The sequence below is a fragment of the Vulpes vulpes genome, chromosome 10 (assembly GCF_048418805.1).
Source record: "Vulpes vulpes isolate BD-2025 chromosome 10, VulVul3, whole genome shotgun sequence".
In the NCBI taxonomy this organism is placed as follows: domain Eukaryota; kingdom Metazoa; phylum Chordata; class Mammalia; order Carnivora; family Canidae; genus Vulpes; species Vulpes vulpes.
Window position 1 is genome coordinate 35,673,472 of NC_132789.1, and position 27,849 is coordinate 35,701,320.

The window sequence follows — 27,849 nt, forward strand, 5'->3', positions numbered from 1 at the left end:
GCTTTGCTACTGGCTTCCCTGTTCCAGACTCAGAGGCAGGGAGGTATCTGGCTGCAAATGTGTTATCCCTTTCACCTGCCCAGAGCTTCAAGGTGCCCATTATGGTCTTTCTTGTCCTTGGAGCATCAGAAAGGGGTCCGCGGGGCTGCATCAGGGCTGCTCTAGGAGGAGTTAAGAGCAGCATCCCTCTGCTTGGTCAAGTTGCTTCTGGGGCCAGAAGCTGAGTGACTGTGCTGCCCTAAGAACCACCTCCATTCCAGAGATGGGCCCGAGGACAGCAGAAGTAGCCATGCCAGGTCCAGCCGCAGCTCTGGCTGCTACCTACCTCCTCAGCTGCTCTTCTGTATTTATCCACAGGCTCCTTTTCTGTTATTCTCGTATGTGCCTCCTCAGGCAGGGTCTCGTCTCTTCCTTCATAACGACGTTCCCGACCAGATGCTTTTGTGCAATCCTCCAAAATCTCAATGATGATTCTGCAATGGATGAACAACTGAAGCTTGGCCACTGTGAAAATGGAACCATAAAGCCCTAAAGCTGAGACACTCCTTCTAAATCCAGTCCATGTCACTGTGAGCAAAAACATTAAAGTATCGGATGGGAAACAAAAAATTCACAACTGACCTTCCCCAACCTCCCATTCTCCTCCTTCCTTTCTCCATTTTGAAAGCTTTCTCTTTCTCTCTCTCTCTCACTCTTTTGTGCCATAAATATACATAATGCTAAACCCCATCTTTTAACAGAAAACTAAAGTCTGTAAATTCTCTGTCAGAGAGGCATTTCTCCTTTTATAAATTATCTCCATTCTTTCTCAACAAATAACTGATTCTGACAAATGAACTGCATCAACCTCAGTATGAAAACAAAGGTAAGTACTGTTACCCTCTTTACAAGTTAATGAAAAGGTGCTCATTCCTCGGAGGCCAAACCATTACCCTCATGAACAATATCTCATCTGGTGACATATGTGGAAATGGGCTTCTGTATAACCAGGAAGCTAGAGATGTTTTGCATCTGACAAAGAACAAAGAGGGTTCTTCATGCAGTCCCTCATTTGTACAGCCATTTGTATTTCCACACCAAAGAATGTGCAATCTAATGGCAGCTGGCTACAGGGCATCCTATTGTAATCATGTTTAATCAATAGCATTCTATTTTCCTCTCTCTAGAACCATCTATGAGAACTAGGTTCTCAACTCTTTGGGCTCACATAAGCCCTACATCACTGACTGGCTAATGATAGCAAAGACTATTCTAATATCACTCAAATTTCAGAAAGACCATCAAGTCTTTGAAGCCCATCCTTGGACCCCAGGATAAAAATCCTCAGGCCATGTACCAATCAGGATGGCTGACATCTTGAGCCTACCAAGAGAATTAACTATGTGAGGAAACAAATCTTGGAACAAAAGACATCACTCCTTTAACAGCTCTCAGGACCTAGTCATACAGCCTGAGGCAGTCCCCCAATTACTGTCGCTCTATCCTGTCTCTGAGAAAGAGCCACACCTGTAAATAATCAAATGCCGGTGTTCTCTGGGTTACAACGGTTTAAGTTACGATTCCTTGACTTTTGGTGTTGCAAAAGCAATACACATTCAGTGGAGACCCTATGTGAATTCTGATCTATGCCCGGGTTACCAATATGCGGTAGAAAACTCTCCCAGGATGCTCTCAGCTCCCAGGCAGCCACGAGACATGAGGCTGACTTAGAGCCACTCTGTACCCACACAACCATTCTGTTTCTCATTTTCAGTACAGTACTGAGTAAATCACATGACTGATTCAACACTTCATTATAAAACAGACGTGTTAGTTGATTTTGCCCAACTATGAGCTGATGTAAGTGTTCTGAGCGGGATGAAGGGAGGCTGGGTTGATCTATGATGTTCAGTATGTTAGGCATATTAAATGCATTTTCAACTTACAATACTTTCAACTTAGATGGGTTTATCATGATATAAACCCACAGTAAGTGGAAGAAGATGTGTACAGTCGCAAAGAAAGCTGCTGTCACTGACAAAAAATACTAACAAAAATTAGCTATTACATTGGCTTAAGAGTGCTCGATTAAAACTTCAGAGTAAAATGTATTTACACAAGCAAACATCATCTCCTGATGATACGAACACAGACTGTATACACCTAAAGATAAATCAGGACTTTTCCCCCTACGAGAAAATATACCTCAGGAAACAGCTATCATCTCATATTCAAGATCTCATATCATGAACAAAATCTGTTTATTTTGAATTACAAAATAATGTTTGGGAAAGGAACTTCAATCAGTGCTAGCCTTGGATGTTGGATGTTTTAACAAAAAAAAGGAAGCAAAAGAATAGAGGTACAACCTAACAATGGCGTTTATGAGCTAATGTTTTTTAAAAGCCCAAAATCCGGATTGCTTTTTTCAATCATATTTAATATCATGATAAAAACTAAATGATATTTCACATCATTTTAAAAAGCAATCCGGATTTTGGGGTAACGAGGTGGTTTATCTCTGTTTTCCTCGAAATCCTCATTAAGACTATAGTAGAAGGGAGGAAAAGACAAAAATTCCTGAGGACAAAGAGAACAGAAAAGTAGATGAGAGCAGATAACAGACATCGGTGGCATTTTGGAAGCCAAGAGCAGAGAGGATTGCCGAGCCCAGCAGAGCCAGCTGGAACCTTACTACCTGGGAAGCAAACAAGAGCCAGCTGACTGCTCCTGAAAGGCTCAACAAACAGGGCTGTGGCTCCTCCAAAGGACAGGGAAAGGGGCTGGGAGGAGGCAGACTGGTTAAAAGTCTACATGAAAGCAGTTAGACCCTTCCCTGACACCATGCACAAAAATTAATTCAAAACAGATTCAAGACCTACATGCCAGACCTGACAATGTATAACTGCTGGAAGAAAACACGGAAGGAAAGCTTCATGACACTGGATTTGGCAACGATTTCTCGTATAGGACACCAAAAGTTCAGGCAACAAAAGCAAAAATAGACAAATGGGACTATGTGAAAGAAAAACTTCTGCACAGCAAATGAAACAGTAACAAGGCACCCTATGAAGTGGGAGAAAATATTTGCAAACTACATACACAATAATGGGATTATTAACAATATATAAGGAATTCTTACAACTCAACCCAAAAGACAAAGAACCCAATTTAAAAAACTGGCAAAGGACTTGAAGAGACATTTCTCCAAAGAAGATATAGAGCTGGTCAACGAGGATACAAAACGGTCCTCAGCATCACTGATCATCAGGGAAATGAAAATCAATACCCACATGACATATCATCTCACACGTGTCAGAGTGGGAAGGAAGGAGGGAAGGAGGGAAGGATGGGGAGGAAACAAGTGTGGGCAAGGATGCGGAGAAAGGGGAACCCTCTTATACTATTTGTGGGAATACAAACTGGTGCAGCCACTTTGGAAAAAGGATGGAATATCTTCAAAAAGTGAAAAGTAGAACTACCCTACAATCCAGTAATTGCATCACTGGGTATTTACCCAAGGAATATGAAAACGCTAACTCAAAAAGATTCATGCACCCCTGTGTTTATAGCAGCATTTTTCATGATAGCCAAATCATGGAAGCAGCCCAAGTGTCCATGGACTGATGAATGGATAAAGACGACGTGGTGTACATATACACAACAGAGTATCACTCAACCATCAAAAAGCATGCAATCTTGCCATTTGCGATGACAGGGATGGAGCTAGAGAGGATTATGCTGATGAGATAAGTCAGCCAGAGAAAGAAAAATACTGTATGATTTCACTCATATGCAGAATTTAAGAAATAAGTGAACAAACAAACGAAATGTTAACTACAGAGAACACACTGATGGTCACCAGAGGAGAGGTGAGTTGGGGATGGGGGACATAGGTGATGTGGATGAAGGAGTGCACCTGTCATGATGAGCACCAAGTGATGTACAGAATGCTGAGTCAGTAGACGGTACACAGGAAACTAATATTAACACTGTATGTTAATTATAGTTGAACAAAATATGGAAAAACTTTAAAATAAAAAATAAACTTTTAAAAGAGGTATTTGCACACTGATGTTCACTGCAGCACTATTCACAATAGCCAAGAGGTGGAAGGAACCTAAATGTCCAACAGCGAGCGAATGGATAAAGAAAAACTGGTTCAGACATAAAATGGATTATTTAGTCTTTAAGAAATGAGGAAATCCTGTCATATGCTACTACAAGGATGAACTTTGAGGACAGTATGCTGAGTAAGAGAAGCCTGGCACCCAAAGACAAATACTGTAAGAATCCTCATACATAAGGTACCGGAAGCAGTCAGACTCTTAGAAATCGGGAGTAGAAGAGTGGTTCCAAAGGCTAGGGCAGGGAGGAAGGGAGAGCTGGATCAATGGGTACAGAGATTCAATTCTCCAAGATGCAAAAGTTCTAGAGGTCTTTGCATAACAATGTTGATATAGTCAACACTACTGTAATATACACTTAAAAATGGTTCATATGGTAAACTGCATATTTTAAGATTTTATTTATTCATGAGAGACACAGAGAGAGAGGCAGAGACACACAGAGGCAGAGGGAGAAGCAGGCTCCCTGTGGGGGGCCCGATGTGGGACTCGATCCCAGGACCCCCGTGTCATGACCTGAACCAAAGGCAGATGCTCAACTGCTGGGCCACTCAGGTGCCCCTAAATCTTATATTTTTTATGTTTTTTTTTTACCACAATAAAAAAAAAAAAGTGGGAGATTATCCTGGATTATCTAGGTAGGTCCAATGTAGTCACAAGGGTCCAAAAAAAGTGAAAGAAGAAGGGAGAAGAGGACAGAGGAATGTAACAGGAGATGTACTTGACCTGCTCACTTAAAGAGGCCCCTACCTGGAAGGAGGCCAACAGCCAACAAATGCAGCCTCAAGAAGCTAGAAAAAGATAGGGAACAGATTTTCCTCTAGAGCCACCAGAAAGGCATGCAACTGTGTAGACACCTTGACTATGGCCCAGTGAGAACCATCAGACTTTTTTTTTAAAAAAAAGATTTTATTTACTTATTCCTGAGAGACACAGAGAGAGGCAGAGACGCAGGCAGAGGGAGAAGCAGGATCCCTGCAGGGAGCCTGATGTGGGACTCAATCCCAGGACCTCGGGGTCGCACCCTGAGTGGAAAACAGACGGTCACATGCTGAGCCACCCAGGCATCTCGAGAACCATCAGACTTCTAACCTACAGAACGGTAAGGTCAAAAAATGCTATTTGTTTTAAGCCAAAAAAAGAGGGGGCAATTAGAACCCCAGATCTTTCCCCCAGCTAATGGGGCCAGACAAACCATCCTTATTTCCATGAAACAAGAACAGAATATTATTTTAAAAAATAAAATATTCAAATATTCAGTGACCAGTAAAAACTAAAACATGCTAGCAGAAAATAAAATGTCAACAATACTAAGAAAATCCCCCAAAAAGTAGAACAAAAACACAGAGACAAAAAAATTGTTCAGAAAAAAACATAAGAAAATGAGATAATCAAACCAGTGAGTTCAAATATCCAACTACCATTCTTGCAGGAAAGAGAGAAAAGAGTGGAAAGGAAATTATCTGAAAGTAGTACAAGAAAATTTCCCAAACTGAAAGGACCACTGACATCAAGAAATCCTAAGACCTATGTCCCAACTGGAAATTTCAGCATTCTGGGGATAAAGAGTCAAACATTTTCCAGAGAAAGAAAGCAGTTCACATACAACCAGCCAACTGGAAAGCAGAATGGCCGGAGACATTTCAAAGTAAGTATCACAAAGCTCAGCCACAATCAAAACACAGTCTTTATAATAAAGCAAACATTAAATATTAATGTATCCACACTGTAACAGGACTACAGATACAAAATAGAGACGGGGTGAGGAGGCGCTTACCTAGGGTAAAGGTTATGTGTGAGGGCCCAATCTTCAGCAGGAAATCAATATAGAAGTCTAAAATTTTAAAAGAGATCAATAAATGGCATTTACAGCATATGGTGTGCTGTTTAGAAATAGGCAAATATAAGTGAATGTAAGGAAAAGAGTTGAAAGGGCTACCTCTGGGCAAAGGAGTAAGGGCAGCATAAGAACAGGGGATGGCCGTTATAACTATGATTTTTTTTTCTTAAAGATTTATATATTTATTTTAGAGAGAGAAAGAGAAAGCATGAGCAGGAGAGAAACAGAGGGAGAGGAAGAATATCAAGCCGCCCCCCCCCCACCCTTGCTGAGCATGGAGTCCGATGCAGGGCTTGATCCCAGGACCCTGAGGTCATAACCTGAGCTGAAATCAAGATTGGAGGCCTAACTGGCTGAGCCACCCAAGCACCCCTGATATAGTATTATTTTAATTATAAACAATGTGCTTGTAATCACCTCAAAATAAACAGAATATACGGATGAGTAGATGGAATGAAGGAGGAAAGAATATTTAACAAAGCAAACCTACAAACCATCCCCTGGTGGATGGAGATCTCTGAAATAACAGCTTTCCTAAGCTGGGGCACATAGTTATTTAAGAGCTCAGAGTAAAACTTCTGATCATAGCATCACATGCAGATTCCGAATGCACTGCACTGGAAACAACTAACACAGTGACATGCTCTGGAAAACACTACTGGATGCTTCAGAAACGTGACCAATAAAAGAGATGCTGACATCAGATACGTATGTAAAAACAGAAGAAAGGACATCTGGGTGGCTCAGTGGTAGAGCCTCTGCCTTCAGCTCAGGGCATGATCTCAGGGTCCTGGAATCGAGTCCCTCGTCGGGCTCCCTGCAGGGGGCCTGCTTCTCCCTCTGCCTGGGTCTCTGCCTCTCTCTCTGTGTCTCTCATGAATGAATAAATAAAATCTTAAGAAAAAAAAGACTGGGAAGAAAATACTCTTGAGGTAGGAAACAGTATTAGCTACAATACCCAGTTTGATAAAAATACATGATTATTAAATATACTATATTTGACTAAATTGTTACAAATAGGCATTTGACTCTTACCTCGAAGTGCCCAAAACATTCTTCATATTCAAAAATTCTTTACAAATTCAAAAATTGTGGAGTTTTTTTTTGTTTTTTTTTTTTTTTTTAGTTCTTCTCAGGGGAAAACATGGGAAATATAAACCGAGCATAAGACGTACAGGAAGAAATTAAAAACCCATTTACCTGAATTGTGTTGTTATTTCTCTGCATCAGCCTTCCTTTCAACCTAGGAGGAAACAATAAGTAAAATAAAATATAATGAACTACATATAAAAAAAAAAAAAACTAAACTAAAACCCAGGGTAACCACTGTTTACTTCTTATTCTCGTCCCATAGCAATACCTGTGCTTTCCCACTTCCCGGCTGGTTTCTGGCTACCATGGTATACAGAGAAGATGTTATTAGGCAAAGCCATGGGAAAGCAAGCTTTTAAATCTCCTGTGAATAAAAAACTGTACCCAAGCGCATTTAATGGTATAGCATGAGTTTCAGAATCATTTGCTTTTATAAATTATCTCTCCTCTACTAAGGCAGATAATTTGCTAATTGATGATACAGAGAAAGATTAAAAAAAAAAAAGCAAGAGGGAATCATTTCTCAAACTCTAAGAATTACAACGACAAGGGCAGCACCATGTTTAAATCTTCACTTTTGTACCAAACGCAATCCCTAGCAAGGCAAGTGGAACATCTAAAGACTACATATATATGAACGTAGATTATCGAAAAGCTTGGAAATCATCTTCGGCCTGCATCCCCTTAAAGGCTTGGACTTGCTTCCTCATTTAATTTCACTAAAGACTTTCCCAACTAAGAATGACATAGCACCCTTCCAATACAGGTGTGAATTATGGTACCTCCAGGAAGAGGACAAAGTTCACTTTCTAAAAAAATCCATCGGCATCCATGTTAATATATGGCATGCATACAGCAAAGCACAGCAATCTTGAGTGGCTCACTTAGTTGAGCTAAAGCAAATACACATGTGGAGCCACCACTCTCCCCAAAGGTCACCACTGCCCTGACTTCAAATGCAACGCATACGTGTTGCCTGTTGGGAAAGGTGCCGTTACCCTGGCACGTGCCTGGGAGTCCACGAATCCCCGTATCTGGACCAAAATAAAATGCTCTGGGAAGAGAAATGCAGGTAGTCACTGACTACAAGGACTTATCTCAGAAAGATGTTGACACGTCTGGGGAAGGTGTTTTGGCTGATTGGATGGTTGTTTGAGGTCAACCTGCAGGATCTCTAGAGACTATAGGACAGATGTTTTATGATATAAATAGATGAATGTTCCACTGGCAGTTAGATTCTCCTTTCTGTAGGTACAGAAACACCTATGAAAATATAGGTAATAATCAAATGACTTTGTGCTAAAAACTAGGCTAAGGTACTGATAGTCATTTGATCTTCTAATTGCTGTGAAGCCTGCAGACAGATAAGGACTCTGTGTCTCAGAATAGGTAAGGGTGCTACTCCAAGCTAAACAGTAGGTGAGGCAAAACTGTTCCTCTTTTTTTCCTAAAGTTTATTTATTTGAGAGTGAGCATGAGAAAGAGAGAGAGAGCGCCCAAGAGTTGGGGGAGGAGCAGAGGGAGAGAGAGAGAGAACCAGACCCCCACTGGGCAGGGACCCTGATGTGGGGCTCCAATCCCAGGACCTGAGATCATGACCTGAGCAAAGGCAGATGCTTAACCCACTGAGCCACCCAAGCGCCCCCAATTTCGCTCGTCTTTACAGCTTCTATGCAGGTGTAGAGACACCAAAAAACCAAAAGGAAAATGTTCACAGAAAAGAGGCCAGGCTAATTAAATACAGAATATGCTGTATGGTTCCAACTCATGAATCATTTAAAGGAAAAGAACCAAGTAATTCAGCGTCCACAGAAGTCTTCTGAGTTACGGGAAAGCTGACTAGTTCTGTCACTTGTAAGGTAGGCCCACTTATCTGCCTGGGCCTCAAAGGAGCAGTTTCAAAAGAAATCCGTACCCTTCACAAGATGTAATTTTCTGCCGTGTTAATTTGTTTTTTGCTCTAGATGCTTCTCCCACTGCAGCAGGGAAATCTAGAGAACATGATGTCCGTCAGAAAAGTCACAGACGCAGAGACAACGTGCCACCAGAAAGTTACGGAGGAACCTACTGACAATTCCACCTTCAAACGACATGCCATACCTGCATGAATATTTAATTGTAAGTACTTTCAAGAAGTGGGAAACAGTTCAAAAAGGAGAACTTTCTATTCTCCTTGAGGAAGAGAGGAAAGAAAATACCCAAAAAGAGTGGATATAAGACTCTGTGATGCACTCGCCGAAGGACAAGTAGCTCATAGGGCCTTCCTGCATCCTCACTGCCAGGTACAAGACGATGGTGAGGACATGAGCTAGGACCACCGGACACCATCGGTAAATTAAGTAAATGCTGTCGCATTTAATCCTAGGAGAACCCTAGCGGGGAGGCGTTGGGATCCCCAGCTAATGGGAGCAGACACCAGGCCACAGTGCCAAGTAGGAAGGAGATCCCATCAAGTCTGCAGGGGACCAAAGACACAGGACAGTTCCGGCTCCCAGGTGAAAGCCACCAAACCTGCTGTTCAATTCCAATTCACCTAAGGATTCTTTCACTATTTCCTGGTTTCAAATTGGTTTTGATTTGTCCTGAGTAAAGGCTACCAGGCGGGCCTTCCTCCTGCAAGAGGGGGTAAGGTCTTGACAGTGAGTGGCTTGAGGACAGAAACAAAAACAGGCCTGGATGGACTCTTTTTGTCAAGGAGCTAACGGTTAAAGCGGCTGAGAGCCCCTGGGGACCGTGTGCACATGGGACCTGGCATAGGGACAGCACAGCAGAGCTGCAGGTTTTTCTACCCCTGACACACGCCGCAGAGAAATAACAGGGGTTCTTTCTGAGGCTTGGGAGTAAGCCCGGTGAACTGTGCTCACCTTGGCACAGCTTAAGCACCTGGGGGCTGGGCAGGGTACTTATCCAAATCACACCGGTAGGGCTATGGCCCAGGCACAGGTGCAATGCTGGGGGGCAGAGCACCCAGCAAGGCAGCCTGCCCTTGTTCACTAATTGTGGACAGTGGCACTCACCCTGCTGTGCTACTGCTGCTGACTCCCCCTCAAGAAAACCACACCTGGAGCACAGAGCTCAGAGAGAGAGAGGAGTGAGCTCAAGCGGCAAGGCTGAGGAGAGGAAAGATTCAAGGTCACGACACTCTGCAAGGCGGGCTAGCCCTCTTCCTCCTGGATCAGGGAGGGCAGTGGCCTCCTCTGGGGGGGCCGGGTCAGTCTGACAGGCTGGGAGGGAGAGGCTGCCCACAGGACGACGGGGCGACAGTGCTGAAACCAACTGCCATTGTCCACCCCGGACACGTGACACGGAAAGGGCAGCGGGCATGCTTTGCTGTTGGCAGCCCTGGCCCAAACTGTGCAATTATAATTCAGTTGTTTCTTCTCGGGGGGCGGGTAACGGTCGGTGTGAAATTAGACAGGAACGATACGGAGCCCAGTCACAGCACAAGATCAATTTAATTACACTTTTGTATTTTTATTACTTTTTTCATTAAAATTACACTTTATTAGAATAGTAAAAAAAAACCAGTACAAGTTTCCTCATTCTCACTCATAAACAGCAAATGCAAATTAACACTTAATTTGAAACTTCAAAATCCAAAGTACAAAGTTAGTGCTTTCCTCCTAATCAATAAGACTCAACAAACACAGTTTAACGGATCCAATTTTTTTCCTTTGCTCTGCTTGGAGAAGCAGCTCCGTGGTCTCTTGGCAGCGGGGGGGCTTCAGGGCCAGCTGGCGGGCCCCAGGCACATGGCTGACTGGAAGGGGCACGTGCACTTGCACACCTGCAGACACCTGCCTTCTGCTGGCGGCAGCCTCGGCCTCTGGGCCAGGGATGCCTTGAGCTGCCCCTCACTGCAAGGCCTTCCTCCTTCCACCAGAAACCTAGCACCGAGAGGGAACAGGGTCTCCTGCCCCCCTCCCCAGCCCCTGCTTCTTCCAGGAAGCCCCAGCTCCTTCTCCAAGCTGCTCACCAGGGCGCAAAAAAAACGCAAACTACAAGGAAATCATCCATGAACTCCCCTGGCGACTTCTCAACTTGCCTCTCAAAGGGCTTTCTTTTTCCTTCTCTTCTGTAAAGTGCATCTGAATAGAAGAGTTTGGAGGAACGGGTTCATCTGAAAGAAAAGGACACGTTTGCAAACTGCAGCCCACTAACATGTGGGAGCTGAGGGAGAGCATCTGGGGGAGGGGGTGACATTTTCAGAGAAATACAAAGCACTTAGTCATTCCCAAAGACGATAAAGAGAAAGCAACTGTACTCCAGGAAGCGACAGAGAAATCGATGGGAACAGAGCGAACTGGTAACTGCCCAGAGGCGAATCCTTGGGGGCCTGAGGGTGACCTCTGGCGAAAATCACCCCTCGCGCCCCTTCCCCAGAGAGAAGGCAAGGGCCTTCCCGAGAAGGAAAAAGGAAAGAACCCTCATCCTTCCGCTGGGCAGACCTTGGCTGGGTGGGGGCCCGGGGATGCGGGAGCAGCTCCTCAGAAGGAGCCTGCAGTTCAGCAGCGGAACATGCAAAGCGGTATTCCCACTTCTGGGTGCCACGCGGTACAGGGAGGGAAGAGCAGATGTCCGGGCGCTTCCCTGCCAGGAGCCCCGCACGGTTCCTGGACATCGTTCCTGGACATCGCAGGGATCTCATTTTAACCCCTGAAAGCAGCCTGAGAGACCCACCAACGTCATCTCCTTCTTCCTGGTGGAACTGAGGACGTCTGGGACACAGAAAGGGCTTTCAGACAAACGCAGTAGTTTTACTCTAGTTAAATCTTCAGGTATCTCTGTCTCCACCCCAAGTAAAAGATGCATCCCTGTTGTCCCTGCCGAAGGCTGCCCAGAGAAGTGTCAGGTGCCCAGAAGCTCACGGACTTTCTGACATCTCAAGGCCCCCCCTTCCTCCTTGGAGGAGGGTCTGGCGGTCACAAAACCACTACCGTGGATATGCCCATACAACCTTCCTCAACGTCAATCACAGCTCCTCGGGGGTCAGGGCTGTGCTCTGTCCCTGCTCATCACGCTCCCGGCACCTGCGGCAGCTAGAGATCATCAGCCACAAAATCCTGTATTCTATCAAATCAAATTTCTCAGGTCAGCTCACCCACCTTACTTTGCACATTTAGTCATCATTTTCTTTTCTTTCTTTTTAAAAAGATTTTAATTATTTATTCCTGAGAGACACAGAAAAAGAGACACAGAGACCCAGGCAGAGGGAGAAGCAGGCTCCATGTAGGGAGCCTGACGTGGGACTCGATTCTGGGACTCCGGGGTGACGCCCTCATCCCAAGGCAGACGCTCACCCCTGGAGCCCCCAGCTGCCCCACTTTGTCATCATTTTCAAAGCTAAGGGACTCTCCACCTTCAAACGATCTGTTCATTGTTACACGTGTGACTCTGCACTTCTCCCTACCGGCCTTCCCTTGTCAATCGTGCCTGGCCTCAGGCTTACAAAAATCGGAAGTCAACATACTTATAATAATAGGGGAATTTTCCACGTGATCTGACTTTTCCTTAACAAGAACATTGTTCTCAAAACGTCACAAGTGCACCCAGTAAGGCCTGGATGGGTAATGACTCCCACCCACCATCAACCTAATTTACTTTCCATTAGACCATCCTTGGGCCATTGGGCACCATCCAGAAAAGTCTTAATTACAGATGATCAAAAGCTATAATCCTTAAAAAAACCACCTCAACGAGGTCTCCGGCAGCGAGGTCCCAGCAGCCTCCCTCTTACACACCGTCTCCCCAACTGGTCAGGAAGTCTCACAGGCAGAGGTCACCTCACACTGACACAGGAGCTGAAGCACCTGCTCCCTCCCTGCTGGGCCTGCACCCTCACCCCCACCCACCCCCAGGGCTCCCTGCTCCGAGCCTGGGTCCTGCTGCAGAGGAACCTGAGGTCTGAAACCTCTGCGGAGGGACCCGAGGGGGTGACGGGATCCTGGGCGCCCCAGCCCCCCACAGCTGGGCGTCTCCAGGCCAAGAACCCCTGGGCCAGGACCAACTGGGGCCCTCGGCTTTGCTCCGACCCCTCCTGGAGGCCTCGGGGTCGCCCGCCGCCCCTCCCCCTCCCCCTCGGGCTCCGGGGCCTCGGAGTCGCCCCCGCCCCCGCCGCAGCGAGACCCTCCCGCTCTCCGCGCCGCCTCGTCCCGAGCCCTGACCCCCGGGCTCCTCCGTGCCCCGCGGCCTCCACAGCCTCCGCCTCCCGGCTGGAGCAGGTGTAGGCCCGCGGCGTCGCCGGCAGTGCTGCCGCCCTTTACATACTGAGGGAGTGTTCAACGCCGCCGGGCGCCGACGGGAGCCTCCCAGTTTCCTCCTCCGACACCTGCAAGCGGCCGCAGACCCTGCGAGGAAACGGGGCCCCGCGCCGCGGAAGCCGCTCTCCCGCCGCGGCCCGCTCGGGGGCCGTCGTCGCCTCAGCTCCGAGGACCACGCGGACCACGTGACTCCAACGGCGGGAGCACTCAGGCCCCAGGGCGCCTGCGCGGCCCCGCCCACTTCGGGGACCCGGCGCGCGGCAGCCGCAGCCACACAGCCACACAGCCACCGCGGATTGGACCTGCGGGAGCACCTGACCCCAGCGCAGCCGCTCATAGGCTGGCCGGGAACGCAAGGCGCCGGCGCCGGCCAATCACACGTCGGCCTGGAACCCTGGCCTCCGGGTCCCTGAAGGGGGGCGCCGACGCCAGCCCCTCCCGGTGCGTGGCCCCGGGCGCAGCGGGTCGGGCCACGGGGTCGCCTGCACAGTCCCCTCTGCCAGGGCACGAAGGACCCCGTTCCACGGAGACGCCCCCCTGCGCCCTCCGGGCTGCCCGAGCCGGCTACGGGCACGAGGAACGCTGCGGTCTCCTCTTCTCAGCGGCTGTGGTTCATTTAAAATATCCGAGGGGGGATCCCTGGGTGGCTCAGCAATTTAGCACCCACCTTAGGCCCAGGGCCTGACCCTAGAGTCCCGGGATCGAGTCCCACGTCGGGCCCCTTTCATGGAGCCTGCTTCTCCCTCTGCCTGGGTCTCTGCCTCTCTCTCTCTCTCTCTCTCATGAATAAATAAATAAATAAATCTTAAAAAAAAAAAATATCCGAGGGAGCGCCCGGGGCCCAGGCCGTGACCCCGGGTCCCGGGATCGAGTCCCCGCCGGGCTCCCCGCACGGAGCCGGCTTCGCCCCCTGCCCGGGGCCCTGCCCTCTGCGTGTCTCTCATGAATCAATAGGTAGGGTGTTTAATAAAAATTAAATATCCGATGATGCCCGGCCCCGCCTGCCTCTTAAACGTGGCAGAGCGCTGGCCGCTCGGTGGTCACGGGACGGCTGCATCAGGGACCGCGCCAAGGCTGCGCTGGGTGGGGGGATGGGGGCGAGGGAGCGGGGGGAGGGGAGCGGGGAGCGGGGGCCGGGCCCCAAAGCCAGACTGCGGACACGGGGCGCGTGCCTGGTGCGCAGGGCCCGACTGCGGGAGGAGCGCCCCGCGAGGGCTGAAGCTCCGCGCTCAGCCGACCAGGCTGGAGGAGAATCTCTAGGAGTCCGGGAAAGACAAGACCGCCAGGACCTCGTGGTGCGGCGGGCGGGGCAGCGGCGGGCGGGGGCGCCCGGGTCAGGGGCCTGCGGGGCTCCCGCCCAGAAGGCAGGCAGGACTCGTTCTCCACCTGAAACACAAGCTACCCCACCACAGCACTTTGTCCTGCTCTGTTCTAGATTAATCAAGTCGTCCGCTTTTTTCCCAATTCCTCCAATCTTCCTTTGAGTCTCTCACGGAGTCCAATAAAACCTATGATAACACGTTCATTTTACATCCACAGGAAACACTAACCTTTTGAAGATCGTTCCTTAGCAGTGCTGATCCGTTTTAAACACTGCTCCATCACAAACATATAGAAAAGCATCCACAGTCCTAGGACCGGGATGACCGCCAGGTTATCAGCAATGAAGTAACTGGCCCGTGCTGTCTGGGAGCCGGATCCCTAGGATTTGGACCAAGCGACCCAGGGGTAACACACATGTCCATGCCGTCGCAGTCCCTTATTTCCCCAGTAAAGCCAGTTACGTTGCTGGTCCTTCCTGTACACCAGTACGTGACAACTGATAGAAAGCCTTGAATTCCAGCTGCATAGATGTACGTGAGGGATCTACATCCTAATGGATATCATATAAACAAAATCCAAGTTGATGCATGGAGCAGTTGGTGTGTGTGCACACACGCCTGTGTGTAAAAGCAGCTAAAAATACAGCCAGACCCATGCAGTGAAGACAGGTGGAACACACAAGCTAGAAAGTGAAGCAACTCCATTTATTCAGAAAAAAAAATAATAATCTTGGTTCTAATCTGTTGCCCTTATGCTTAAGTTTTTCAAGCTAAAGAGCTAGCCAGCAAAATTCGCAAAGCGAGGCACACGCACATAGGCACAATTATTTAATTCTCAGAGCCTTTAAACTCCCCCCCAAAACAGGGGCCTTGGGTTCTCTACCCATCACTTGACAGGACTTCTTTAAACAAAGAACTACAGACATCAAGCAGATAACTTTATAGAAACAGTGAATAGGAGGTTAATTGTGTCATTCATTTTTCTAAACGTTACAAGAAAACCCATGAACTAAAAGCCAATGATTTCTCAATATAAATAACCGCGATGCATGAAAATACATTGCACTAAGGATTTACACAGTAGAAATCACAAAGATTCCTGCAAGTAACAAGTCTCTTACTAAGACTTAAAATAGGAATTTATTTACATAATTTACAAAATGTATTTAAGCACAGTTTTCAAGGCTATCACAACGCATTCAGGAAAGCATTTAGAGCTTCATGCACATGTAAGACTAACGTTGAAACCACATCCTTAGGTTTGGAGAACTCAAAAGTTTCAGGTCACTCCCAGATCTGTACAGGCACCCCCTTGACCAGAAAGATCTCCTCCTCCTTGTAATCTCCAGTGCCTACTCCTCCCTTCAGGGCCCATCCCCCTGGCTCTCCACTCCCTGGACGGCTGTGGAATTCCACTAAGACCTCTTCTCTGGCCGCTATCAGCTGTTGCTTTTGCTCCAGAATTGCTCAGAGCCTTGAAAATGCTGATGCACACAGAGACTCTCCAAAAAATACTGCGGTGAATCACCACCATCTCTTGCTTCTCGGAATGCCAAAGGCTACATCTTAGAAATCCATATCCTGGTGAAAATGATTCACTTAGCTTGGCTCTTGAGTTTCTTCCACCGAGTGATTCCTCAGCCAGGAGCTAAGTGTCCATGGGTGGGGTGGGGGTGGGGGTTGACTCTCATCCCCCAAGGTGACCTGAGCACTTGAACAACCACTCACTGCCCTGGTATCTCAGGTTTACATCACTAGGTAGTAAGGACCACAGGCTACAAAGCATCACCTCCCTTAGGAGGCCCGAGTTAAAACAACATCCTCAAATGGCTCAGTTATCAAACAATATAAATGAGAAACTGATAAATGAGATTCAGCTGCCCAGATAAAAGAAAAGGGACTTTTTGGGGTGAATTTCTCCTCTAGTTAAATCTTCAGGTATCTCTGTCTCCACCCCAAGTAAAAGATGCATCCCTGTTGTCCCTGCCGAAGGCTGCCCAGAGAAGTGTCAGGTGCCCAGAAGCTCACGGACTTTCTGACATCTCAAGGCCCCCCCTTCCTCCTTGGAGGAATTCTCCACTGTCGAGCTTTTTAATCAGTGGCCTTTCCCTTGTGAAAGTAAAAAAAGGCACAAAATAGCTCTCAATCCAAGTGTCTGCAAAGGGAGTTACTGATTCGAATGGACTTTTCCAAGTAACACTCCCAGTCGCCATATAAGGAGGAGCAGGAGAATTATTTTCCTGTTACGACTTGGATGATTTCAAAACAACTCTCCGCTTTATGAATTAGTAATGAAAGATCTGTATCAACAGTTTCAATGAACTTCTTTCCCACAGTCCGTATCAAATGCATATCCCTCAGCACCTCCAAATTTGTGTAAGGGCATCTGGAGAAGGTTTACTCCAACACCTGCAAATTCTTTCCCATCATTCATCAGAAGACTTTTCTGCATTTATCAGTTTCCCCAAGTTCTATGGCTTAACTGATTAACCGCAATCCAACTTTTGCTGTTTTTTTTTTAATTGACGTATAAGTGACATGCGATATCCTATTATTAGTTTCAGGTGTACATCATAGTGATTTGATATTTTTATACATTATGAAATAATCTCCATGGTAAATCTAGTTTCCATCTGTCACCAAAGTTATTACAATATTATTATTTATATTCTCTATGCTGTACGTTATATCCCATGACTTATTTGTAACTGGCAGTTGACCTCTCAATCCCCTTCACCTATTTCTCCCATCCCCCAGCCCCTGCCCTGCTGGTCATCAACATTTGTTTCTTTTATTTAAGAATCTGTTTCTGTTTTGTTTGTTCAGTTGTTTTATATTTTAGATTCCACATCTGAGTGAAATCCTATAGTGTCTGTCTTTGTCTGACTTACTCCACTTAGCATAATACTCCCTATGTCTATCCACATTGTAAGCAATGGCAAGATTCCATTTTTTATATCATGGCTGAGTAATAGATTCCAGTGTGCTCATGCGTGCGCACATACACATAAACACCCCAACTTCTTTAACCATTCGTTTACTGTTGGGCACTTAGGCTGCTTCCATATCTCAGCTATTGCAGATAAAGATGCAGTGATCAGGGCAGCCCAGGTGGCTCAGCGGTTTAGAGCCGCCTTCAGCCCAGGGCGTGACCCCGGGGTCCCGAGATCGAGTCCCACATTGGGCTCCCTGCACAGAGCCTGCTTCTCCCTCTGCCTGTGTCTCTGCCTCTCTCTCTCTCTTCTCTCAGTCTCTAATAAATAAATAAAATCTTTTAAAAATATATCCAGTAATCGTAAGGGTAAAGGTATCTCTTCAAATTGGTGTTTTAATTTTCTTCAGATAAATACTCAGAAATGGAATCAGGGATCCTATGATAGTTCTATTATTAATTTTTTAAAGAACTTCCAGTGGCTGCACCAAATTACATCCCCACCAACAGCACAACCAGGGTTCCCTTCTCTCCACATCCTCAGTAACACTTGTTATTCTGGTCTTTTTGATGCTATTCTGACAGGTGATATATCTCATTGTGGTTTTGATTTGCATTTCCCTGATGATGAGTGACTTTAAGCATCTTTTCATGTGCCTGTTGGCCATCTGTATGTCTTCCAGGAAAAAATATCTATTCAAGGTCCTCTGCTCATTTTTAAAATCAAGTTACTTGTTTTTGATATCAAGTCATGTAAATTCTTTATATATTTTGGATACTAACCCCTTGTCAGATATATGATTTGCAAATACCTTCTCCCATTCAGTAGGTTTTTAGTTTTGTTGATGGTTTCAACACCATCTAAATTTGAGGCCAAATCAACTCCATGAGATTAAAGATTTTTTTTAAAAAAGATATAATTATCTGATGACCTTCCTTGCATAATGAATCAACTTCTTCATTAAATGTGTTCTCAAAAAACACGTTTCATATTCAATAGGCATACTATGGAATGAATGAGAGCAATACCATCAGATGAAGAGAGGGTATGTTTACCAGAACTGATTTCTAGCCCTGTTCCTATACAATGAGCACTGCAGTTGTCGAGTGACTTCAGGGGAGGTAAGCAAGTGATCCTTTAAAATTATATTTTACTGAGGGTACAGAAAGGGCATGAAAATTACCAGTACCATAAACAATGGCCAAAATCTATACCCAATTCATCCACAGAGCTTAAAACTCCTATCTGCCACACGACAAGGATACAATAAATTTTCTAAACAAGTGCAGGTCTTCAAACAATACCATTTTTCATTCCCCCAAAACCCTGATGGGATTCATCAGGATTAGTATATATGAGATTATTTACTCTGCCTTTAATTCTACTTCAATTCTGGGGCAGCCTACACAACACCTTCTGCGGTGAAAGTGATGAGTCTCCTCACAAGTCCCCAGTGCTGTCAGCATTATTAATTTGTTTAAAGGAAAGACCACGTTCAAAGTAACTTTTCAAAAATAGCCACAAACCTGTCCCGCAGTTCCATAATGTGCTGTTTCAACTCAATCACATCAACTCTCCAAATGTCTCCCTTGGAAAGGTCAAAAATCACTCATTAGAAAATAAACACAGCTCACTCAAATACATTTGCCCAAAGCAAACTGCTAATGAGAAGAAAAGGTCCTCACCTCCATAGAGGGTGAGTCCAGTCAGTGGCCAATTTATTCTTTGCCATCTCCATGCTTCTGGGTGTGTGTGTGTGTGTGTATGTGTGTGTGTGTGTGTGTGTGTGTGTGAGATGTGTGAAACAGGAGGCCAGGTGAGATGTGATGTCTCATCTCCGATTCTGTGTTGAAATGATTTGCATTTACAATTATTCCAATTATTCTAACTATTCCAAATTATGAGCAAGAGTCGAGTTTGATTACTGTTGATTAAAAAATTGCCATGGGAGGCAATGTAGTATCATGGTACAAATTTAAAATTAAGAAATGTAAATATGACATCTAGTAGAAGGCATTAGAAACATGTGGGGACATTCTTGGGTGGCACGATCATCGGGATGCCCACTGGCAGCCAGTGAGTGGGGTCCAGAGAAGCCCAATGGCCTAGCACATGGGACAGGCCCACACAGGCAGTCCCGCCTTAAATAACAACTGTGAGCAACCCTGAGGAATCCTGGTTTCAGAACGCACGGTTTCTCAGGAGCTGCCCTTTAATGACCTATGGTTACATCATTTCATTCTGAGCCTCAAGCTGGTGGTAGGTGAACTGGAAAAATTACCATCCACCTCCCACAAAGGGTTATTTGTGGGATACCGTGATAGGGGCTTGAAGTAACTGCCCATGCTCAGGTTCTGGACCTACACATACAAACTATGAGACACTATGTGTAGGTTAACTCTTTGGTCTCCTCAGCCATAAAAACTCAGGCCAAAGACTGGCAGGGTTCCGTGGAGTAGCGGCTCAGTGCACGTCAGCTGTGCTACCGCCAGTGCAGGGCTAGTGACTAACGGGTGCTGGTGGCACTCCCACTCCGGGGCCACTCAGGACCATGCTGGAACCCACATACACACATTCAAAAGCTCAGTAACTGCACCCATCTCCCATCACCAGGGACAAGAACAATTAGAAAAAATATATAAAAATAAAAAATAAAAGTAGGGCCTATTCATTAGTGCATCAGTAACATTTTAGAAAATGGCCTTTCAAAACAAACCTGCAAACTAGTGTTTTGTCTTGTCTTTAAAAAAAAAAAAAAAAAAGACATACTGATGTCATTGACTAGTGAGGTTTCCAGGGGCATCCCACAATATAATTAATAGTCTAGAGGATCAAATGCTTCCAAACTCCAGGCTAAATGCTGGGACATGTAACCAAGCAACTAAACCCAATACCAGTTTCTTCGAACATCCTCACACCCTCATAAGACCGCACTTTGGAAAGATGGTGAAAAGGAGCCAACAACATTGCAGAAATGCCTAGGTATCAATAAGTTTAAGCTCTCCACACCCACAATGGGTTAACATGCAGGAAGCTGGCAGAAAAATGTCCCCACGGACTGGTAACACCTACGTGCAGATGAAAAGAGCAACAAGATAGTTCCGTGGCTACAGCGAGTTGCAAACCCCTCAGGAGCTGCACACTCTCCACTGAGACACACTCAGTGCATCCCCATGTCCCCATACCCGAAGTCCCTCATCCAAGGAGCGAGCGAATGCCATCCCGTGCCCATCACAGCAGCCTGAGGTTCCGGCATTTTAATGGGGTGCTGGGTGCTGAGAGTCAGGATGGGCCTGTATCTGGTCAAGGGAGACACTTGATGATGAGGCTGTACCTGCGTGAAGTGATAGTTGGCTGAAATACCTTCGAGGAGACAAGGTTTAAAGAGACCTGTTGTACTTAATCAGCACCTTTTCACAGCTGCTGGCAGGATGGACACCATGTTACTCAGGCTAAATTCTAAAGGACAGGTGGTCGTTCACCCAACAGATGTTCAAAATTCTGGCTCCCCCAAACCTAAGCGTAAGCCCTCCGAAGATTTTAAATGGACATGTACTTAGACGGAGAAGTTTATTTTACAGATGTACTCAGCCGTGTGTGAAAAAATGAAAGATATACCTCTTGATATTGTTGATAAGAGCATTACAGTCTGGGGGTGGGGGGTGTAAATAAACACCAGTCACTGCAAACACTGGACCTGTGTGGCCGTTACAGCACATGGCATAGACTTGTATGTGCCGATACGTGACCATCTCAGGAAGTACTACAGGATGCAAAGCACGAAGCGCAGACTAGCGTGCACACTGCAGGCGGTGCGTGTTTGTACTTGCACAGAACACCACACAAGACAACCAAAACTACCTTGGAGGAAGCAACGGGAGGTTCTCCACTTTCTATATCCTTCTGTGCTACTTAAGAAATGTTTGTAAACCACATGCATGTGTTTCATTTTCCAATAGAAGAAAAAAAAAAACCATTTTACTTTTTTTTTTTAAGATTTTTATTTATTTATTCATAGAGACAGAGAGAGAGAGAGGCAGAGACACAGGCAGAGGGAGAAGCAGGCTCCATGCAGGGAGCCTGACGTGGGACTCAATCCAGGGTGTGGGACTCAATCCAGGGTCTCCAGGATCACGCCCCGGGCTGCAGGCGGCGCTAAACTGCTGCGCCACCGGGGCTGCCCCCTTTTTTTAAAGTAAGAGTAGAGAAATGCTCCCTACCTATCATTTTGCCTTCAACCCTGAATCCAACATATTAAATGACAAGCATGACCAAGGCAGATTTTTTAAAAACATGGAAATTATAGTTCCCTGCTTCTGTACAAATCCGCTACCTACCTTTCCTCAACTTTACTACGTGAGGCACACATTTCCCACGGATGCCTGCAGAAAACGGGCCCATTAAACATTTGAGAAGTTTGCTTTTGTATCCCTGTATAAATAATTCTTTAATAGCCCTAAGTTTCTTGCGCCCTTACTGTAGTGCCAAGCACACAGTCTTGCATAAAGTAAACATCACAAAAAGCACCCTGTTTGTTGGCTGTTCCTCATCCCCCAGCCCAATGCCCAGGGGCTGGCACGACCCGCTCACGTCAGGGCCTATCAACAGAGGGCTTTCGTCCCCCCAGGGTTAACGCTGGGCGTTCCAGAACCACCCCACCCAGAAGAGCAGCCGGGCACCTGGGAGCGCACAGCCCTAACAAACGCCCCCACGGGCCCATTGCTCAACTACCTCGGGCCAGCCTGGCGGATACGGGACAACAGGTGTCACCTGTCCCAAGAAGCAAGCGATGTGGCCAGAGAGACCACAGGGCCCCTGGACCCCAGATGAAAGGCCATCAACCACCCCTGGACCTTCTCACACCACATTCCTGCCAACACAGGGCTTTGGGACAATAAAAACAGCTCCCTCCTACCAGCACCTGGGCCTGCCTGCCCTTCTGGACCCGGGTGGTGTACGTGTGTGATCACAAGTGAACGGCTTAGCCCCTCTGCTCCAGGATTTCGGCATCTGCAAAGCCGTGGAGGCAATGCCATCTACCCACGGCTCATGGAGCTGCAGTGACAATGAGGCATGTAAGGCTGACACACAGGCACTCCCCTACGCGTGTCAGCTGGGATCATTAATTACCATCCTCATCACAGACGACCCTGCAGCAGCCCCCTACTGCGCTCTCTAACTCCACGCTAGCTTCCTCTCAGCAGCCCAAGTGACCTTAACAGTGGGGAGGGGAGGTCATCCCGGTTACCGTCCCCCACGGCCCCCCAGCAGCCTCCATGCCAACCTCTCCAGGCTGGCCGACCATCATTGACTGGAGGAACTCTCGCTCCACTCCCACCTCCCTGCCCAACCCCAAAATAAGGTGGAAGCCCCTGCCACATGCTCCCGAAACTCCTGAAACTCCTGTGTTGACCTTTTCACACTTACAGAAAGGAAGGGGCCTACTGGGGGCCACTCTGCCCCCGAGACTGTGCTCACACGGCACGCACAGCACGCTGCTACTGGCTGCAGGGTGACAACTACACGGCTGGCAACCAACTGGAGACTCTGGGCCCTCCTCTCCCAGCATCACAGCCCATGCAGCCTCTACTCGGGGGCACGACGCTGTGAGACAGGACTTCCAGGGCCCTAGACGCAGTTCCCCGGCGTCAAGACCACTCACGCTGCTGTACCACCACCACCGCCATCCGTCATCCCAGACTGACGCTCTGTACCGACTGGGCAATTGCCACCCACGCCCCTCCCCATGGCCCCGGGAGCCACCGTCCCACCCTGTCTCTGACTCGTCTGCTCCCGGGACTTCACGTACGTGGAGGTGTAGCATGTCTGTCCTTCGGTGGCTGCCGTATGTCACCGAGCATTATGTCTTCAAGTGCATCCACGCTGTGGCAAGTGTCAGCACTTCCTTCCTCTTTAGGGCTGTGTCTGTCTAGGTCACATTTTGTTGACCAGCTCATCCACCAGGGGACAGCTGGGTTGCATCTTCTGCTTGGCGGTATGAAAAATGCTACTGAAACTTAGGGGTGCAAACATCTCTGGAAGACCCTGCTTTCAATTCTGGGGGGGGCGGGGTGTGGGGGCACATGCCGAGAACTGAGATTTCTAGATCATGTGGCAATTCTGTTTTTAATTTTTGAAGGAACCACTGTATCTTTCTATAGTGACTGTGGCCACCTCACATTTCCAGCAGGGCTTCAGCATTGACACATTCTGCGTTTGTCTGTGTGTTTCCAGTGGCCATCCTGATGACAACCCTTCATTTTTTAAGCTTTAAAACTGGTTAACTGAACTAAGTTTTTGTCTCACCTGTGCAGCTAAGAATGTTATTAGCAAATCTGTTTCTCATGAGTATGCTGAGAAATAATTCTGAGAGGTTAATTTTCACAGAGCAGCTAAGATTTAAAAAACAAAAAAAGCCCAAACCAGAAAACTTTGGACACAAAATCACCCTGTATTTCAAATCTGAAAGTGCCACTTCTGAGACTAATAAACTGCCTTTTCTGAACTTCAGTTTACTCATTAATGGAACCAAGCTCCTAAGTTACTCATCTACGAAACACTCATTTCTACAAGCTGTCGGGAGAATTGCATTACAGAACTGGATCATGCACTTGGCCTGTGCCTGGAGCCTGGAACCTCACAGACGGGACAGGTGTCCTGTCACGGACGGGACAGGTGATGAGGACGAGGGAATGAGTCATGACTACCAGAATGCCACCAACACGTGGATCAAAAAAGATCTCATATTTAGCATTTTATACATGTAGATCCTTTCCCCGTTGACGCAGGTAAGCTTGTTCTATACAATTTACACATTTTTCTCCTCAAACCTCAAAGCTGAAGTGGCAACGAGCACTTGTCACATATTTTAAATTATCTCAAATCTAGTTAGAGCAGAAAGGTGGAGCACATTGTGAGAGGAGATTGTTTTTCTCTGCTCTCGGAGAAATGAAGAGTAATGAAGAGTCCATGTCAGACGCCCTTTCAAACATGTGGCTTTGGCTAAATCAAGTCCTGTATGAAAGAGACAGGCCTACTTGGGATCTCTTGCACCTTCACCCGGCATCTCCTGTGAACTCCCAGGGCTTGAGGGGAAGACAGAAATCATTTAACCCAAACTCCGACCAAATACCTGCTGTTAGTTCTGTTTCTTTGGATTTACTAATAACTCACTGTGAAACAGAAAATATTTGGGAACCCTTAAGCCAACCAATAAATAGAAATGGATTTTAAAATAAAAGTTCAATTGAAAGGGTGCTAATTCACCATGGAAAACACCTCTAGGCCCCTTATATGTACGTGTGCACCGGGCGTTTTTCTAAACACTTGACAGTTATTAACAATTTTAATCTCATGGGTACTCTGATTCAGATCCTATTAATATTACAATGCATTTAAGTTATTCTTAAAATTTTGATAGAGAAACGTTTGTGTAAAATAACACTCCAATACTTTAGTTATGTTACTGGCTTCAGGTTTCTAGACTGTCTGCATTTTCCATCTTGGTAAGCTCACACAAACCTCTTTCTTTCTCCCAAAGCAGTGGCTGGAAACATAGACATGCCCTAGCAATGGAATCTGTTTAGGCTGATTATTCTGGGTTTAACCAGAAACTGGGGACGCCTGGGTTGCTCAGTGGTTGGGCACCTGTCTTTGGCCCAGGTCACGATCCCAGAAACCGGGATCGAGTGTCTGCATCAGGCTCCCTGCATGGAGCCTGCTTCTCTCTCTGCCTGTGTCTCTGCCTCTCTCAGACCATGTCTCTCATAAATAAATAAATCTTAACCAGAAACTGTTTCAACCATTGTTGCATTAAGATGCTTTAAACTATTTTCTGATTTCAGTAACTATGATATATGGGTGTGTGACTTTTAATCTTCCACTGGTAGTTCAAGATTTAGCAAGGGAAGTCAGTCTGTTTTTGGAAGAACTCCTTAACCAAGCCTAAGACAGCTCGTGGTGAAACTGACCCACAGTGACACAGACCGACAGTGACACTGACCAGTCCAGGACAGGCCACGGTGATGCTGACCCACGGTGACACTGACACATGGTGACATGGGCCCATGGTGACGCTGACCAGTCCAAGACAGCCCACGGTGACACTGACCCATGGTAACACAGACCTGTGGTGACGCTGACCGGTCCAGGACAGCCCATGGTGACGCTGACCCACAGTGACACTGACCCACGGTGACACTGACCCACGGTGACGCTGACCCACTGTGACGCTGACCCACCGTGACGCTGACCCACGGTGACAATGACCCACAGTGACGCTGACCCATGGTGACGTTGACTGATCCAGGACAGCCCGCGGTGACACTGACCAGCCATTTCAGGGAATGTCTTGATCTGGGGTGTGTGTGGGGTTTCCTCAGGGTCACATTCCGATGCCACATTCTAGACTGGGGGACGACACAGAGCATTGTCCCAGGCCAGTGGCATCCGCCGTCCCTTCCTGGTGATACTAACCTGGACCAACTGTGAGGTCCTATCCCGCATCCACACTGAACTGACGCTTCCCCCCAACCAATTATTCAGCTAGCGGGGAAACGAGGGCCTGCCTGATTCCAGAAACTGACTCCTGCGTCTGCCTGCTGAGCGACTATTTGCTGAGCACCTGCTAGACCTCCCTGCCCCCGAGGCTGGCCCAGGAGGGCCAAGGGAGGAGCAGGGCTGCAGCCCCTGCGGGGCCCCCACCCCACACCCCGCACCCCGCACAGGGCGACAGCCCTTTGCGCCCTCACCTCCTGCCCCCTCTGCAGACACCCGCACCCTCAGCGCCCGGCCCCGCCACCTGCAGCCTGTCTCCCTGTCTTGTGACCTGTGCCCTGGCTTCCGCAGCCGTGCCCACCACGGCCCCCACGCGGGGGTCCTCCCCCCCGTCCACCACGGCACCTCTGAGGTGGCCCTTCCCCACTGAGGACGGGACAGAGGCAAGGAACCGGCCTACAGATTCTACCATCCTGTTGTTTGGTTGGCTTCCTAGAGATCTTTTATTTATTTATTTGGGGGGAGGGTCAGAGGGGGAAGCAGACCCCCCAGCTGAGCCTCCAGGCGCCGCTACAAATTCCACCATCGGAACACAAATGCAAACAGGGTCCTACTCACCTGGAAATTAAGTGGCACCATTTACCAGTCATGGTTTATACAACATTTTTATACAAAACTGTGCGTACGTATAAAGGTACTTTGTTACACTTTTAATTATCCTAAGCAAGGCACTTAATGAAACATGTCTGAGTTTTCCTTCTTCTGTGGGTTAATTAAGGAAATTAATTTACAGAGATAATTCTATGATTCACACACAGGCTGAGAAAAATTAGCCGGCATTTCCAGAGCTAAAACAGCTTGTAAATACACTTCATGAATACGTGGACACCCGCCGCAAGTGGTGCCTAATTCCACCCACACGGACAAACTGACTCACGCTTCAGGCAGTTCAACAAATCCTTTCTAACACCCTACAGGGCGCCCCGGCCTATGTTTGGGGCTGCAGGAGTTTCTAAAAGAGGTCAGACAACGTGGTGGGATGTTGAAATGCACGGCATCATTAAAACCTTAACCAAAAAAAAAAAAGTCCTAGGACTAAGATCTTAGGTCGTCAGACATAACGGCATGCAGGACCACAATTTTAAGTATGGGCATTTAATGAAATTAAAATTGCACGTCTTGCTTCATTGTCACTTTTGTTGTATGTGTGTTTGCTCGGGGAAGGGAGGAACTAGGTTTGGGGTTTTTCTCTAATTCGTTTCTTCGGCAGACGGCTTGCCTGCGGACAGAGACCAGGTGTTTATTTTGAAGACCTGGAGGCGGGACTGAGAAATGCCTGGTGTGGGCCTTGCCTCCTCCCTGTCCTTGCACACCCACCTCCTTGTGCAGCTGGGGCTGAGCAGAACCACTCACCTGTCATCACACCCACTGCCTGTAACAGGTGACAGTTTCCACCTCCGGCTTCTCCCCACAGCAAGGCGATGTACGGATCAGGAAAGCAGGAGAGAGCCAGACAAGGGAGGCCGGGAAGGCAGGCTGCAGCCCAGGCTCACCCGTGATCCCCTAGTGGGGCGTCCAGCGGCGAGGCCCCCCTGAGGACCTGCTTCCTGCTCTCTGCCCACGACAGACACACACGCAAACACCACGCACAGACCACCTCCGGGCCTTTCCACTGGGAAGCCTTGGTTTTTCACGCTTGTCCACAGAACAACAAATGTCTGCCACGTTTCACATTTTCCTGATGCGTTGTTTTTAAATTCATTAGTTTTAGGGTTCTGCTACTTACCACCGTGCAGATAC

The 27,849-nt window shown here is 47.3% G+C and overlaps 1 protein-coding gene across 20 annotated transcripts in view; it reads right to left on the reverse strand.

Moving 5' to 3' along the window:
- SGMS1 (sphingomyelin synthase 1) overlaps nucleotides 1-27,849 on the reverse strand; it is a 245,826-nt gene that overhangs the window by 136,800 nt on the left and 81,177 nt on the right. For 4 of the 20 annotated variants that reach the window (XM_072723550.1, XM_072723555.1, XM_072723552.1 and 1 more), the window contains 3 exons: nucleotides 7,147-7,189; nucleotides 5,884-5,940; nucleotides 326-473 (listed from right to left, as the gene is read on the reverse strand). The gene's annotated coding sequence lies outside the window, so the exon portion shown is untranslated. Of the gene's footprint in view, nucleotides 1-325; nucleotides 505-879; nucleotides 958-5,883; nucleotides 5,941-7,146; nucleotides 7,190-11,083; nucleotides 11,159-27,849 lie in introns of those variants that run through there. The other 16 variants (XM_072723569.1, XM_072723551.1, XM_072723564.1 and 13 more) reach the window with 9 other exon arrangements.